The sequence below is a fragment of the Myotis yumanensis genome, unplaced genomic scaffold (genome assembly GCF_028538775.1).
Source record: "Myotis yumanensis isolate MYYU_CA2020_CCGP unplaced genomic scaffold, mMyoYum1.0.hap1 SCAF_15, whole genome shotgun sequence".
NCBI lineage: Eukaryota > Metazoa > Chordata > Mammalia > Chiroptera > Vespertilionidae > Myotis > Myotis yumanensis.
Genome location: NW_027223766.1, coordinates 41,255,731 through 41,269,808, shown reverse-complemented (window position 1 = coordinate 41,269,808; position 14,078 = coordinate 41,255,731). Strand labels below are relative to the sequence as shown.

The window sequence follows — 14,078 nt, the reverse complement described above, 5'->3', positions numbered from 1 at the left end:
GTCATCTGTCACTGTGATGTGTGTGTGTGTGTGTGTGTGTGTGTGTGTGTACCAAACCCTGTAACCATCACGGACAGCTCCCTCAACCCCCCAAGTGGTGGCTCAAGAGTGCCTCCAACTTTCCTCTTTAGGACTTGGGTGTCTGTTCTTAACTGTGTTTGCAGGAAAATGCATGCCACTCTGAAGTTCCCATCGGTCTCGCTTTACCAGGATGAAGCATGTGTCTCTATTGAACAGAAGGAAAGAAACTGAAAAATCCTGGAGGTAGTTTTCTGAGCTAATTAAATCTATTTGTAAGCAAATGGATAAAAACAGAAGCTCTAGGGGGAGTTGGAAGAAAAGGCATTTTTAGGTTTTGTTTTTTTAAATATATTTTATTGATTTTTTTACAGAGAGGAAGGGAGAGGGATAGAGAGTTAGAAACATCAATGAGAGAGAAACATCGATCAGCTGCCTCCTGCACACTCCCTACGGGGGATGTGCCCACAACCAAGGTACATGCGCTTGACCGGAATCGAACCTGGGACCCTTCAGTCCGCAGGTCGATGCTCTATCCACTGAACCAAACCAGTCAGGGCAGAAAAGGCATTTTTAACACTATGTAAGAACCCAATCAATGGACTGAGCTGTGCCAGCGACGGAAAGAAAAACAAGAAGCAAGGGGTGCTGGCCCACAGTCGGATGAGGAAATCTAATAATCCCGACACCACCTAGGATGGGGAAATCGGGTGAGGTGAATTCAGAATTCCTGCATCGCAAAATGTCTATGCAAGGATGATGGCCAAAAGAGTTTCAAACCCGTGCTGCTTTAAGACAACCTTTTTAAGTTTTTTGGACCTTTACTTTGGGGTCACCATACAGGTGCCAAATCCTCTCCTCCTAAATGCTCCAGTCCATCCCCCTTGGGGCTCAGCGTGGAGTCAGTGGGTGAGTGTCCTGCCAATGCCAAGTTCAGCGGAGCCCAGAGCGGCAGAATAAAAACAGTCCTGTCTGCTTTCTAACTTCAGCTTCATTTCCTCTAGGACGAGCTAGCTTACTTCTAACACCACACACATGGTTATTTCCCAGTTTATTCTCCTTCTATATAACAGAAAGCCAATTACACAAAATGAAATAAAATCTGCAGGAAGGTGCTCTGAAAAATACATACAAAAATATATATTCCTTCAGAGGGCACAGGGGAGAAAAGGCAGGGGGAAGAGATTGCTCTGAAAACACTAAGTTAGCATTATCGGAATTCCTATTCTGGCGTCGTTTTATTTTATTTTATTTTTTAAAAATATATTTTATTGATTTTTTTTACAGAGAGGAAGGGAGAGGAATAGAGAGTTAGAAACATCGATGAGAGAGAAACATCCATCAGCTGCCTCCTGCACACTCCCTACTGGGGATGTGCCTGCAACCACGGTACATGCCCTTGACCGGAATCGAACCTGGGACCCTTTAGTCCGCAGGGTGACGCTCTATCCACTGAGCCAAACCGGTTAGGGCTCTGGCGTCGTTTTAAATAAATGGGCAGCTCTGGGGTGTTGCAAAATCTCAATGGAAACCCAGCCAGCTGGGCAGATTACATTTTTGTCACTCTAAAAGAATGCCATTTCTTCAGAGTCATTCATTGCTTCTTGAACAATAAGACTAATGTCCAAGCTGTTTGGCATGGAATCTTCCTATTCCATCTTCCTCTCTCTTGACCTCTGTCCCAGCTCCAGTGGGGAGGACAAAAAAAAAAAAAAGTGTTTTCATTTGAAAAGCTATTTTCCTGATGTTATTAGCTGGAGCACTGCTAAAGTAAAACCAAGCCGTAATGCTTCCCCTTTAATTTTGGGTGAACGACAGCAGGAATTTACCTGTTTGCACAGAGACAATTGGCTCATTGAATCCCACGCCTATCTAAATGGGTCAGGATGTGTCACTGGGGGCAGGTTTCAGTAACAGTCACAATTTACAAATTTGCCATTTGTCCAGTTCTGATTCTCTGTTCTGAAATGCAATCCTAGCAATGAGGGGAATGTGAAGAGAGGGGAGAAAGCGTATTCTTCTAGACTTTCAGGGCCCAGGGCCCTGAGCTGCCTGCCTTATCATCTCTCTGACTCCAAATCCCTGGCTGCCTAAACTCTTCCTCTCTCGCAGATCCAGCATCGAAGAGTAAAACTGCAGTACCACGCTTTGCCAATAGGGGATGTCCTCTGAAACCAGAAGCTCTCTGTTCTAAAAATTCCTGAAAGTCATGGCTTTCATGAGTTTAAAATTTAGCAGAAACGAACACTTCTCAAAATTTTCTATTACTTTGAAGACTAAATATATTTATATATTTATTTATTTATAATATATTTTTATTGATTTTTTGCAGAGAGGAAGGGAGAGAGATAGAGAGTTAGAAACATCGATGAGAGAGAAACATTGATCAGCTGCCTCCCGCACATCTCCTACTTGGGGATGTGCCCGCAACCCAGGTACATGCCCTTGACCGGAACTGAACCTGGGACCTTTCAGTCCGCAGGCCGACGCTCTATCCACTGAGCCAAACCGGTTTTGGCAAGACTAAATATATTTAACTATTTATTGACTTGATCTTAACTCATTGTAAGTTAAAGCAATCAGCGGACTGCCTTCCGTATGTACAGTGGACACATGCTTCCAACCTGCCGTTACGTATTCCCCTTTGCAAACTACCAAGGATCAGATACGCCTCTTACAGATAAGGAAGCTACCGGTCCCCCCAGGGTTGAAATCGTGATGAGGATCTCGTTGGAGCTCAGAATGATATTAGTGTGGCTCATTAATCCAAATGTAGCTTGGAAATATCACAGGAAACACACACCAGGGCCTTTTCCAACTGCAGCCCACGCGCTGAAGGAATATGTGCCACTTTACTTTTTTAAATGACAACTCACTTTTTAGGTGAACGTGGCTGACTGAATTTAAAAATATCCATTCAGAAATACGTCTGCGCTGGAGTTCAGACTTGCTGTGTGAGCGTCAAGGCTGCATGTTATTAGTCTGACCACTGGGCCGGAAGTAACTGGGAAACGCCACTAAGCCAGTCTGACTCGGGTTCACACGCCTGAATGAGCAGGTGGGCATGAGCGGGTGAGGATAACCAGCCTTTTATTTGATGTTCCAGGTACAGACGTTTCTGTGTCACTGTCCTAGCATCGGTGGGAAGGACATGGACGTATTTTTTGGAGGCACTGGGTTCAAATCTCCTCACGGCAAATGACTTGAGTCTTCTGAGCTTCAGTGCCTACCTCCCGGGGTGGTTGTGAGGATGATAAAGTTAATGTATTCTAGAATCCTCACACCCTGCCACAGGGTGGACGGCTCCAGGTGTGTCATTTCCTGCTTATATGTCTGACTCTGTTGAGTCTTAAAAGACCTCCAGGGAAAGTATGGGGTATGATTCATCTCTACAACTCTACAGTTAGTACACGGCCTGAAACATAATACGTGCTCAATAAATGTTGAGTGACTCAAATATTGGGAAATAAATGCTGTGCAATAGAAATGGTTCCTGTGTCTTCCCACTAACAGAGAATAGAAAGCATTCTCTTACCCCCACCCCACCCCACCTCTGGCCCCTGCAAAAAACGAAAAAGAAGAAAAGAGAAAAAAATTTTTGATTTATCACAAAATTTTCTAGCAATGGATGGGCTCAAGTCACTTTACCAAGGAAATCAAACTTATCTCTACTGAACCATAAATACTTATTATGACTGTACGTAAGTTATATGCAGATGTATTTTATGGCTACTGCTATAGATATTGGATCATCTTTCGCATTAATTGAGCACTTACTATATGTGAAATTTTGTCCTAAATACTGCAAATACAGTGGGGCCTTGACTTATGAGTTTAATTCATTCTGAGACCGAGCTCATTAAGGAGCTCGTTAAGGAGCTCGTTAACTCAAATTACTCTATCAACTCAATGCAAAAAATCGGCCGAGAGACCGCTGGTATCTCAAAAAACTCGTTAGTCAGGTCACTCATAAGTCAAGGCCCCACTGTATATGAAATCATTTCCTGTAATGCCGGATGAAGCAGGCACCAGCCTTTTTCACATTTCACAATTGAAGAAACGTCAGCACATAAAGACTAAGTTACTTGCCCACCTTGTACCTGGCAGAGTAGGATCTACATCCCAGAAACCTGGCCCCGTACATTTTTGGAAGTAATTTACGCTTTCTATATGCTTAGAAAGACTTGAATTATTTATTATGCTTCTTTTACACTTGAGTTTTAATTTCTTACGAGGAGGAGAAAGCTGACTCATCTTTTCTGAGTAATGATCCTTAATCTAGCTTAGGCCTAAGGGGTGATAGGGCAAGAAAAAACTAACCAGGACAATTTGAATCAAGGGAAATGGGCAAAGTAAAATAGTGAAAATATCCTGAATAAAACGGTGCTCAAATTATTATAGTCTTCACTGAAGCAAATATTTGGATTGCACAGGCTTGGGTAACTTTTGTTTCCCACTATGATGGAGTTTCATGTGTTCAAACCAATACTCTCACTGAGATAATAATAGCTGGATTAAAAAAAAAAAATGGTTGGAAGGCTTCAAAGGGCAGCAAAGGCAGAAAAATCTATAAGTGCCAAGATCTCAGATTAAACAAAAATATATTGATGTTAGCTCAGTACTCCTCACATTATCTCTGCTTTTCTCCTCCAATTATTGGACAATTCTTTTAAAAATATATATATATTTTTATTTATTTCAGAGAGGAAGGGAGAGGGAGAGAGAGAGAGAAACATCAGTGATGTCAGAGAATCATTGATCGGCTGCCTCCTGCATGCCCCCTACTGGAGATCGAGTCTGCAACCTGGGCATGTGCCCCCTACTGGAATCGAACCCAGGACCCTTCAGTCCGCAGGCCAACGCTCTATCCACTGAGCCAAACCAGCCAGGGCTATTGGATAATTCTTAAGTGGTGTTGGCATTCTCAGAGACTGGAGAGACAAAAAGTTGGAGTAAAAATATTCCAAGCATCCAGGACGGTAGGGATAAAAATTCTATTTTTAAAAAGGGAATCACAGAGAAGAAGTGATCGCAACATTCTGAAGAGTGTTTCTCTTGGAGCATTTGCCAGCTCCTAAATGGTGTTATATAAGAGAGTAAGAAGTAGAGCACAAAAATACATCTAAGAGGATAAAAACATAAAGGGAGGGCTTAGTAGTCTTACAGTCCTCGGGAGACAAAAATTGGAGTGCAGGCTCCTCCAAGGAGTTTGAGTTGGTAAACACCCTAAGTCTTCAGGTCTCATAACTAAAAGGCAAAGCCCTGGAAGTAATGGAAAACAAGAAATAGATACACCCTCACCAAAAGCCAGTTTCCATCCTGGAAGCATTAAAATACCTAATCGGATCAAGGCAATTTGCTCCTGTTGTAACTACACTCCAGAGAAAATGAACCCTCTCTAAAAGAATATGACATCACCCAGAGCCCTTACTATTTTTCACACATCACTTCTAACTCAATCCAAAATCATGAATCATGCCAGGAGACAGGTCTAACAGCCCAAAATCAAAGAGGAAAAAATAGGCAATAGACATAGACCCACAGGTGATTCATCTTCTGTAGTTATCATAAGACAGGGATTTAAAAATAACTATCATTAATATGTTCAAGGGAATAGATGGCAAGATAAAGAGTTCCACATGTAAAAAATAAAACCTATAAAAGGAGCATATTAAGAAGAAAAGAACTGAAAAATACAACAATTTAAAAACACAAGAGGTGGGTTGGAGAAGAGAAAATTAGTGACAGTAAAAATAGATCAGCAGACAATAGCCAGACCGAAGTATAAGAAGAACGAAAAATACAGAAAAGAATGTAAGAGACATTTGGGACATGATGCGTTTGGGAAAGAAGAAGAGAATAAAGAGATAGGACAGAAGCCATATTTGAAGGAATTGGCTGAGAGATACAAAACAACAGAATTAAGGAGCCCCATTGACCCCACACAGGGTAACAAAGAAAATCTCCCATAGACACATTATGACCAAACTGCTGAAAACGAAAGACAGAGACAAATCTTAAAGCAGCAAGACAAAAAAAAATAAATAAATCATATTAACTTTAAAGGAACAACCAAAGACTTTTTAACCGTAAAACAAACAAATAAACTATTCCATTAGAAAACCAGCACAAGACAGGAAGAGATATTTCCCCCCCAAATATTTACAGATGACCAATAAGCACAGAAACCATTTTTCCAAAATCATTAGCCATTAGGGAAATGCAAGTTAAAACATAATGAGAGAGCACCACATACCTATCAAAAACAGAAAATACTAACCACACTAAATGCTGGCAAGGATGCGGACACCGAATCACTCAGCGGGAATGGAAGATGGTGCCGCCACTATGGAAAACAGTGTGACAGTTCTTTTTAAAAAGGAAAGTGCAACTATCCTGTGACTCAACAATTGTGTTTCTGGGTAGTGCAGAGAAATGCAAACACAAAAGCTTGTACACAAATGCTCGTAGCCGCTCTCATTGTAATGGCCAATAAATGGAAATAACTCAGGTGCTTTCACTGAGTGAATGGGTAAACATATTTTAGTAGATCCATGCCATGGAATACTGCTCAGTACTAAAATGGAAAAAACTACTGATGCCTGAATATCCAAAGGATTCTGCTGAGTGCAAAGCCAGCCTTTAAAAGGTCACATACTGTACAATTCCATTGATATAACATTATCGATATGACAAAATTAAGAAATGAAAAACGGATCGGTGGTCGGCAGGGATTAAGGAGGAGCTGCACACAACAGATACACTTTGAAAATAGGGACACAGAAAGGCTAAAAGTGAAAAGATGGAAAGTGATATACAAACTACCAAGCGAAAGCTGGTGTAACAATATGACTATCGAGAAATGCTATTTGAGCCCGAGCCAGTTGGCTCAGTGGATAGAGCGTCGGCCTGCTGAAGGGTCCCAGGTTCGATTCTGGGCAAAGGCACGTACCTCGGTTGCAAGCTCGATCCAGGTCCTGGTCGGGGTGCATGTGGGAGGCAAATAATTGATGTGTCTCTCTCGCATTGATATTTCTCTCTCTCTGCTTCTCCCCTTCCTTTCCACTCTCTCTAAAAATCAATGGGAAAATATCCTCAGGTGAGGAGTAGCAAAAAAAGAAGGGAAGGAAGGAAGGAAGGAAGGAAGGAAGGAAGGGAGGGAGGGAGGGAGGGAGGGAGGGAGGGAGGGAGGAAGGAAGGAAGGAAGGAAGGAAGGAAGGAAGGGTATTTGATAGCAAGATAAGCAAAAAATACTACTAGGGATACAGAGGAAGACTTATCAAATCACTTCTAAATATGCAGGTACCTAATAAAATATCATCAAGATAAATAAAAAAATCCACAATAATAGCATTGATTTAACATATATTTCTCTGTAACTTATAGAACAAATAGCAAAAAAAAAAGGTAGAGATATAGAATATTTCAGTGGCAAAATTAACCAACCTGATTTAGTCACCACATGAAGAATGATGATGTAAACAATCACAAAAGGCAATTTTTTCTTAAATGTATTTAATAATTCTGACTAGCTGCTGGGCCATAGGAATGTCTCAACACATTATAAGTAACTGAAAACACAAATATGCTCTTTGCACAGTGCAGAACAAAGCTAGAAATCAATATGAAAAAGACAAAGAAAAATCCCTAAATGGAAACTAAGCAACCCATTTCTAGATAATCTATGGATTAAAAAGATTTACATTGCAATTCAGAAATATTTGAACTGAACACCAAAAATATAATGTATCAAAACTTACATGCATCCGAAACACTATTTTTTACAAATATTTTTTTATTGATTTCAGAGAGAGGAAGGGTGAGGGAGAAAGAGATAGAAACATCAATGATGAAAGAGAATCATTGATCGGCTGCCTCCCAAAGCCCCGCACTGGGGATCAAGCCTACATGCTGAACATGTGCCTCGACCAGGAATCAAACTGTGACCTCCTGGTTCACAGGTCGATGCTCAACCACTGAGCTACGCCTGCCAGGCTAATGAACACGCACATGTTTGTTAAAAAACAACAACGAACCCTGAGGTTCCACATTTGGCATGGCCCTTTGAAGAATTCCATGGACCTGTTCCCCAGAGAAACAAGCATAACTGATGAAAAATATTTTAAAATATCATATAAAGTCTCTGGAAATCGTCCTTAGGGCATACAACCAATGAAGAAACATTTATTTTTAAAAAATACTAAAACTTGATAAGAACTTGGAGAGTCTGTGGTACCTGAATCTTGATCCACTCCCTCCCCAAACTCTCAGCTCAGTTCATAAAAGTTTCATTTCGGAAAGGTTTGACCAATAAGATTGGGCTCCTTCTCCCTTAACCCTCAGTCAAAGGCTACAGTATCTCACTGGGAAATGCAAGCCATCAGCTTTTCTCAAGTTCTGCTATTAAATCCCTGGTGAGTATAGCCACCAGGAAAAAGAGAGAGCCCAATCTTATTTAAGGCACAATTATTATATGTCAAATCTAATCCCAGCTGTTAAAGTTTCCAGCATCGCAAATTGGGAACTTTATATAAGTGAGATATCACATCTATATATATAAAAGGCTAAGCGACCATCCAACTGTCTGACCAGTCCATAGGTATGATGCGCACTGACCATCAGGGGGCAGACGCTCAACGCAGGAGCTGCTGAGCTGCGGTTCCCAGAACCAGAGAGGAGAGAGCCTGATTCCAGGGTGCATCACCCGAGAACTGCCCTCTCACAATCCAGGACCCCTCTGGGGATGTCGGAGAGCCAGTTTTGGCCCGATCTCACAGACCAGGCCGAGGGACCCACCTGCTGGAGGGACCCCGCTCACACCACAGATGCCCTTGGAGCCATGGTGCTGCCCCAGGTGCGGCCGGCCAGGGAGGGACCGTGAGAGGTTGGCTCCAGGGCGTGTCTGGCCCCTCTCGCCCAGTCCTGCCCCGCCAGCCACCTTGTAATTAATTTCCTTTCAATGTGCACGAATCCGTGTACCAGGGCACTAGTGTTAAATAAGCTTATAGAATTTCATGAAATTCCCAGGAATCCCTGGAGCAGAAAATAGAATTCACTACACTCAAAAGCATTGCAGAAGAAATACTAGAGAGCAGCTCCTCCCATCTCCGAGTAATTAAGTGAGTAACCTTTAACTAATATTTGGTAAATATTCAAAGACTCTTTAGAGCCTTTCTGGACACTGAGGAGTCACAGGCACAGAAGATAAAGAAAAAGGAGAGAAGAGACAACAAAATCACTCAAGGAATAAAAACGGCCTCTCCTTTCACCCTGCCTGCCTTTTCATAGACTGAATGAGAGGAATAAATCCTTTCCTCAAAGAGAGAGAATTTCCCACACGAATCTAAGGATGTTGCTTTGTAGGAACATGGTCTGTGAATCATCTCTCTTTATGTTTAATCTCCCATACAAAAGGAAAGCTGCAAAATGTCACTTTTCCATCAGCAACATCCAGTATAATTAGAGCAAATTTGGTAATAGGATCTTTGTTTTTGCTTTTTGGTAAAAGACTGTTTGAGAACCGGAGCTGTCTCTGCTGCCAGGCCGCCCCTGTTGCATATGTATAAACCCAACTTTTACTGATCTTCAAGGATTCTACCCCTTGCTACGGCCCCTGGAAATAGGCCTGGAAAGCATGAAGAAGCTGGTGCTTTCCTTGCGTCTCTATCAAAAGTGCAACTCCTGTCAACAGCATAGAGTCAATCCTGAAATTCGTCCCCAGCTCAAAGTCATACACTTTGTTGAGTGCTGGCATTAAAGGTTGGCATCAAAGATTCTTGCTGTGTTATAATGTAAAGAATATAAACTTCGGAGTCAGGTACACTCAAGTTTAGATGTGGGCTCCCCAATATGACTTTTTATCTCTGTGACTTTGGACAGTTTACTTCATCTCTCTGAGCCTTGATTTTATTACCTTGCAGGGTGGTTATAAAGAGTGATGCTCAATTTAGTAGCGCATCTGGTACAGTTAAAGAGACAAAATTAAGCTTCATAATTAGGAAGAAGAATTCAGAAATGTGCTAATTAGAGTCCAGTTTATCCTAAATGTATGCTTTTCAAATTTTCTGTTTTCATTGTATTCCTTAGTAAATGATAATTGTTCTTTTTATCAGAACTATAAATTTGTATTTTCATTGGCTATGTTTCCATTTAATAACAGTTAAAAGCACAGCACAGAATTCTATTTAGCCTATTAAATTATTTATTCTTGATAAGACAGAGAAATAGAACATTAGTTTACTAATTTGCTGATACTAGCTTCTCTTCTAAAAAATCCATTCCTAAAAAAAGCGCCACATACTATATGAACTGCAAATGCCCTGTTATTTTTTAAAATATTTTTATGGATTTCAGAGAGGGAGAGAGAGATGGAAACGTCAGTGATGAGAGGGGATCGTCCATCTGCTGCCTCTTGCACCCCCCACCCCCCCCAACTAGGGATCGAGCCTGCAATCTGGGCATGTGCCCTGACCAGAAATCAAACTGTGACCTACTGAACCACTGAGCCAGGCCAGCCGAGCAAATGCCCAGTTATTTTTAATGCAAAACCTTTTCCATAATAACCCTTTCACAGATTTATATAAAGCATATGTTCTAACACTGTCAAGGATGTACATCTTGCTTTGATAAAATCAAATGTATATAGATCCAATGTAGTAAAAGAAAATTATTTAGGACATTTAAAGTACAACCACCTCCTGTAATGAATATAAAATACAATTTAAATTACCAAAAAAAAAAAAAAAAGATTTATTGTAGCTTTTCAGAAAGACATTTGCCTGGAGGAGACAGCCATGTTCCTGACAGCGATTTGGAATATAAGGAAGCAAAAAAACACCCCAAACAGTATTCCATGAAATGTTAAAGGGTCTTCTTTAAGAAGAAGAAGAAAAGAAAGAAAGAAAAATAATGAACAATAAAATGGCAACAAATGCACATCTATCAGCAGTTCAATCTAAAACATATTCTAATAACCATGTATGGTGTCAGATGGGTACGAGATTGATCGGGATGATCCCTGGAGAAGCGCAGCAAAGTGTGACAGAGCCTCCGGGCGGGGTGTCCCTCCCGACTGGGAGCAAACCCACTATTAAAACACCTACTGCAGTGTCTTCACAGCGGGCCTCCCGGAAGGCAAAGCGTTGCCCTGACGGACCTTCGGCGGTTCTATCAAGTTCTCTGATTCTGGAATTTCTATCTACAAAACGATTTCAATTGCAATAACAATATTGTCAATGGCCAGATTACGGCCCAGGTCGGAGAACATGGCGCTCTCTTGCGATCATCTACAATGAAGATGTGACCCAGCGCTGCAGGAAAGGGTGTGTTCTCAGACTGGCCGGAGGAGGTGGCTCATCTCCAAAGGTATGCTGGAGGGTATTTCCTGTCCAACCTGCCTCCAGGCTTTTTTAATTTCCTGTAATCTTATCTGTGGAAAGTCACCATATTTTTTATATTGGTATCAACCAAAGAAAACAAAATGTACTTTCTCTCTGAAGAGGCAGTGTGACCGCCCAGCAGCGTTATCAATAACTTCTCTTTTTGCCTAACCAGCCTGAGTGGGTTTTCCCTCATCTGAAAGCTCATGAACTCTAAGACAAACACCATCAGCACATCTTTGTGCTTCCCTAAATCAGTGGCATTGATTTCTTAAGACGGAAAAAGACCTTGGAGATTGCCTCGCTCAGTTCATTCATTCATTCATCCATCCATTCATTTCACTTACTCACTTAAAACTATTCAATGAGTACTTTCTGTGTGTGTCAGGCACTGTGCCAGGCTTGGGGGCTGGGGGGGGGGGGGCGGGAGAAGAGGGTTTAGTGAATAAGAAACATTTAGAGGCGGGCCTCAAGGAGTTTACAGTTATTGAAAAATTACAACGTTTAATAAATAAGAAGTGGTATCGAAGGAGCGCTGCCTGGTGTCAGCCCAGGAGGAACTAACCCAATCTGGGATTTCATGCAAAGCTCCCTGGGGACATGACCCTCGAGTGAAGAAGAGAGAGGAGGAGTGAGCACGCAGAGGAGGTGGGAAATGCATTGAACAGAGAAAACAGTGGGTTTAAACCCTCAGCGAGAAGAAGCAGCATGGCCCGTGAGAGGAATTGAGAAAGAGGCCAGGATGGCAGAATCCTAAGAAGCAGAGGTGGCGCATGAAGCATGAGGCGACCGTGGGGCAGCTTGTGGAGGGTTTTGTAAACCTGAATAACAAGGGAGCCGAGCCACTTGCTCAAGACCGTACAGCTGACAGGTGGCAGATTGGACCCTAGCTCATCTGAGCTCTAACGTAAAGACCAATTCATATTTTAAAAGCAATGTTCTCTTAGAATTCCTTTTCTGATTCTAGAGGTAACACAAGTCGATTATAGAGCAAACACATTTTCTTTGGCACCAAGACAACTAGGCAAATGGCCCCAGGTGTGGCATGCAGCATCACGTGATCACCCTCAGCAAATCCATTCTCTCAGAATGCCTTTCATTATAGGATTTGTCCAGATTGGGCCATTAGAAAAAGTCTCAGGATTAGGGTTCATGGAAAATCTGCCTGTTGCAGAAAGCACCCCACACCCTTCCCCATATGTCAGCTGCTTGCCCATTTTTACTGCATAAAACTGGCGACTCGAAGATCACCTAGTGATTATACTCAGAACAGCATCTCTGAAAAATCCTATCTGCCCCTCCCCTGGGCTCTTTGTGGCTTGGTCTTCAGAAGGTTTCTAACCATTTTAAAACCAGAAGATGGTTTTTGTCATCAACCACAGAAGCCATTTAGGATGTCGCTGCCTCTCTCCACACGGCGGCTGGCAGATCCAGCCCTTGGTCCAGCCCAGCCTGGGCACTCTGATCAGGAGGCCTGAGGCAGAGGGGAAGGCGGCCCTCTCCCCTGCGGCCCCCCGGACTTCCCCCTGGGCAGGCGCTGAGGGCTTAAGGGAACCCACTATCCCCTCCTCATCCAGCTGTGGCCAGCAGACGATCCTGAGACTCCTGGCAGCAGATACAGCGCCCGATGAAAATGCCATCCCCTTCACAGTTAATTGGCAGACCGTTTTTTTTTAAGAGTTGATGCCTTAGAATTGGTTCTTTCCGGATTGTCATTTTATTTTCCTGCCACCCACATAGAAGAAAGTCTCTTTTGCCTGTCTCTGCGGTACCCAAGCCTAATAATAATCACGGTTTCAGCCCCTTTCCTCGGGTTTCTGACAGCATAAAAAATGCAGGTGCACAGAAATAAAATGCAGCTCCACGGGCTTTGCTTCTTTAGCCGATCAGCTACCCCCCCCTTCCCACCCCGCCCCCCCCCACCAAAAGGAAAGAGGCTGAAGTGATAGAAAGATGCATTTTACTGTCCAGCTGCCAAGAGGCACTGCCGACAAAGAGGATTTCAGAATAATAACCCGAAAGAGAGGATGGTCAGAGCATCCCATTCACAGCGAGGGCAGCCTGAAAGACGCATTGTTCCCGGCAGGTCAGGGGAAGACCCCTCCCGTGAATGCAGCATTCTGAGGAAGTGCTAAGCCATCCATTTTTAAAACAGCCCCTGACACCAGAAATTTCAAACGTGATTTGGTTCTCAGGGAGCGTTACAGGTGTGAGATAATGAAGCATCTGAGAACAGCAGCTTCTCCGAAAACAGCTGCGGAAAGGATAAAGATACAATCGGTCCATTTAAAATCTGTACCATGGACTCCCCCCGCCCCCCACCCCCACCCCAGCTCAATGCCTGCGTTCTGAGAGCTGTGGCAGGGATGCAGAGCCCACCCCCAGCTGCTAGAAAAGGGGGGGGGGCGGGTTCTGATATGAGGATTTTGCCCTGGGAGCCTTCGGAATTATATTCTTTAAAATGTCCACATATGAAACATCATTAAGTGGAATGCTCAGAAAAAAATATTCACCCAGTCCCCCTTTTCCTGCACAAAACCTTCCTCACCCCCATTTTTTTTCTCACGCTGTCTTCTAAATTTTAATTCGAGAGAAAAAATAATATAGTTACAGTAATCATATTCTATATGATTCTTTTTGGGCTTGTTTTGTCCCTGGGCCCGGGGCTAACTGCTTTGTGTG

The 14,078-nt window shown here is 42.7% G+C and overlaps 1 protein-coding gene across 2 annotated transcripts in view; it reads right to left on the bottom strand.

The window, feature by feature from the left end:
* The window catches only part of NCALD (neurocalcin delta), a 316,714-nt gene that overhangs the window by 64,645 nt on the left and 237,991 nt on the right, over window positions 1-14,078 (bottom strand). The window lies entirely within an intron of this gene.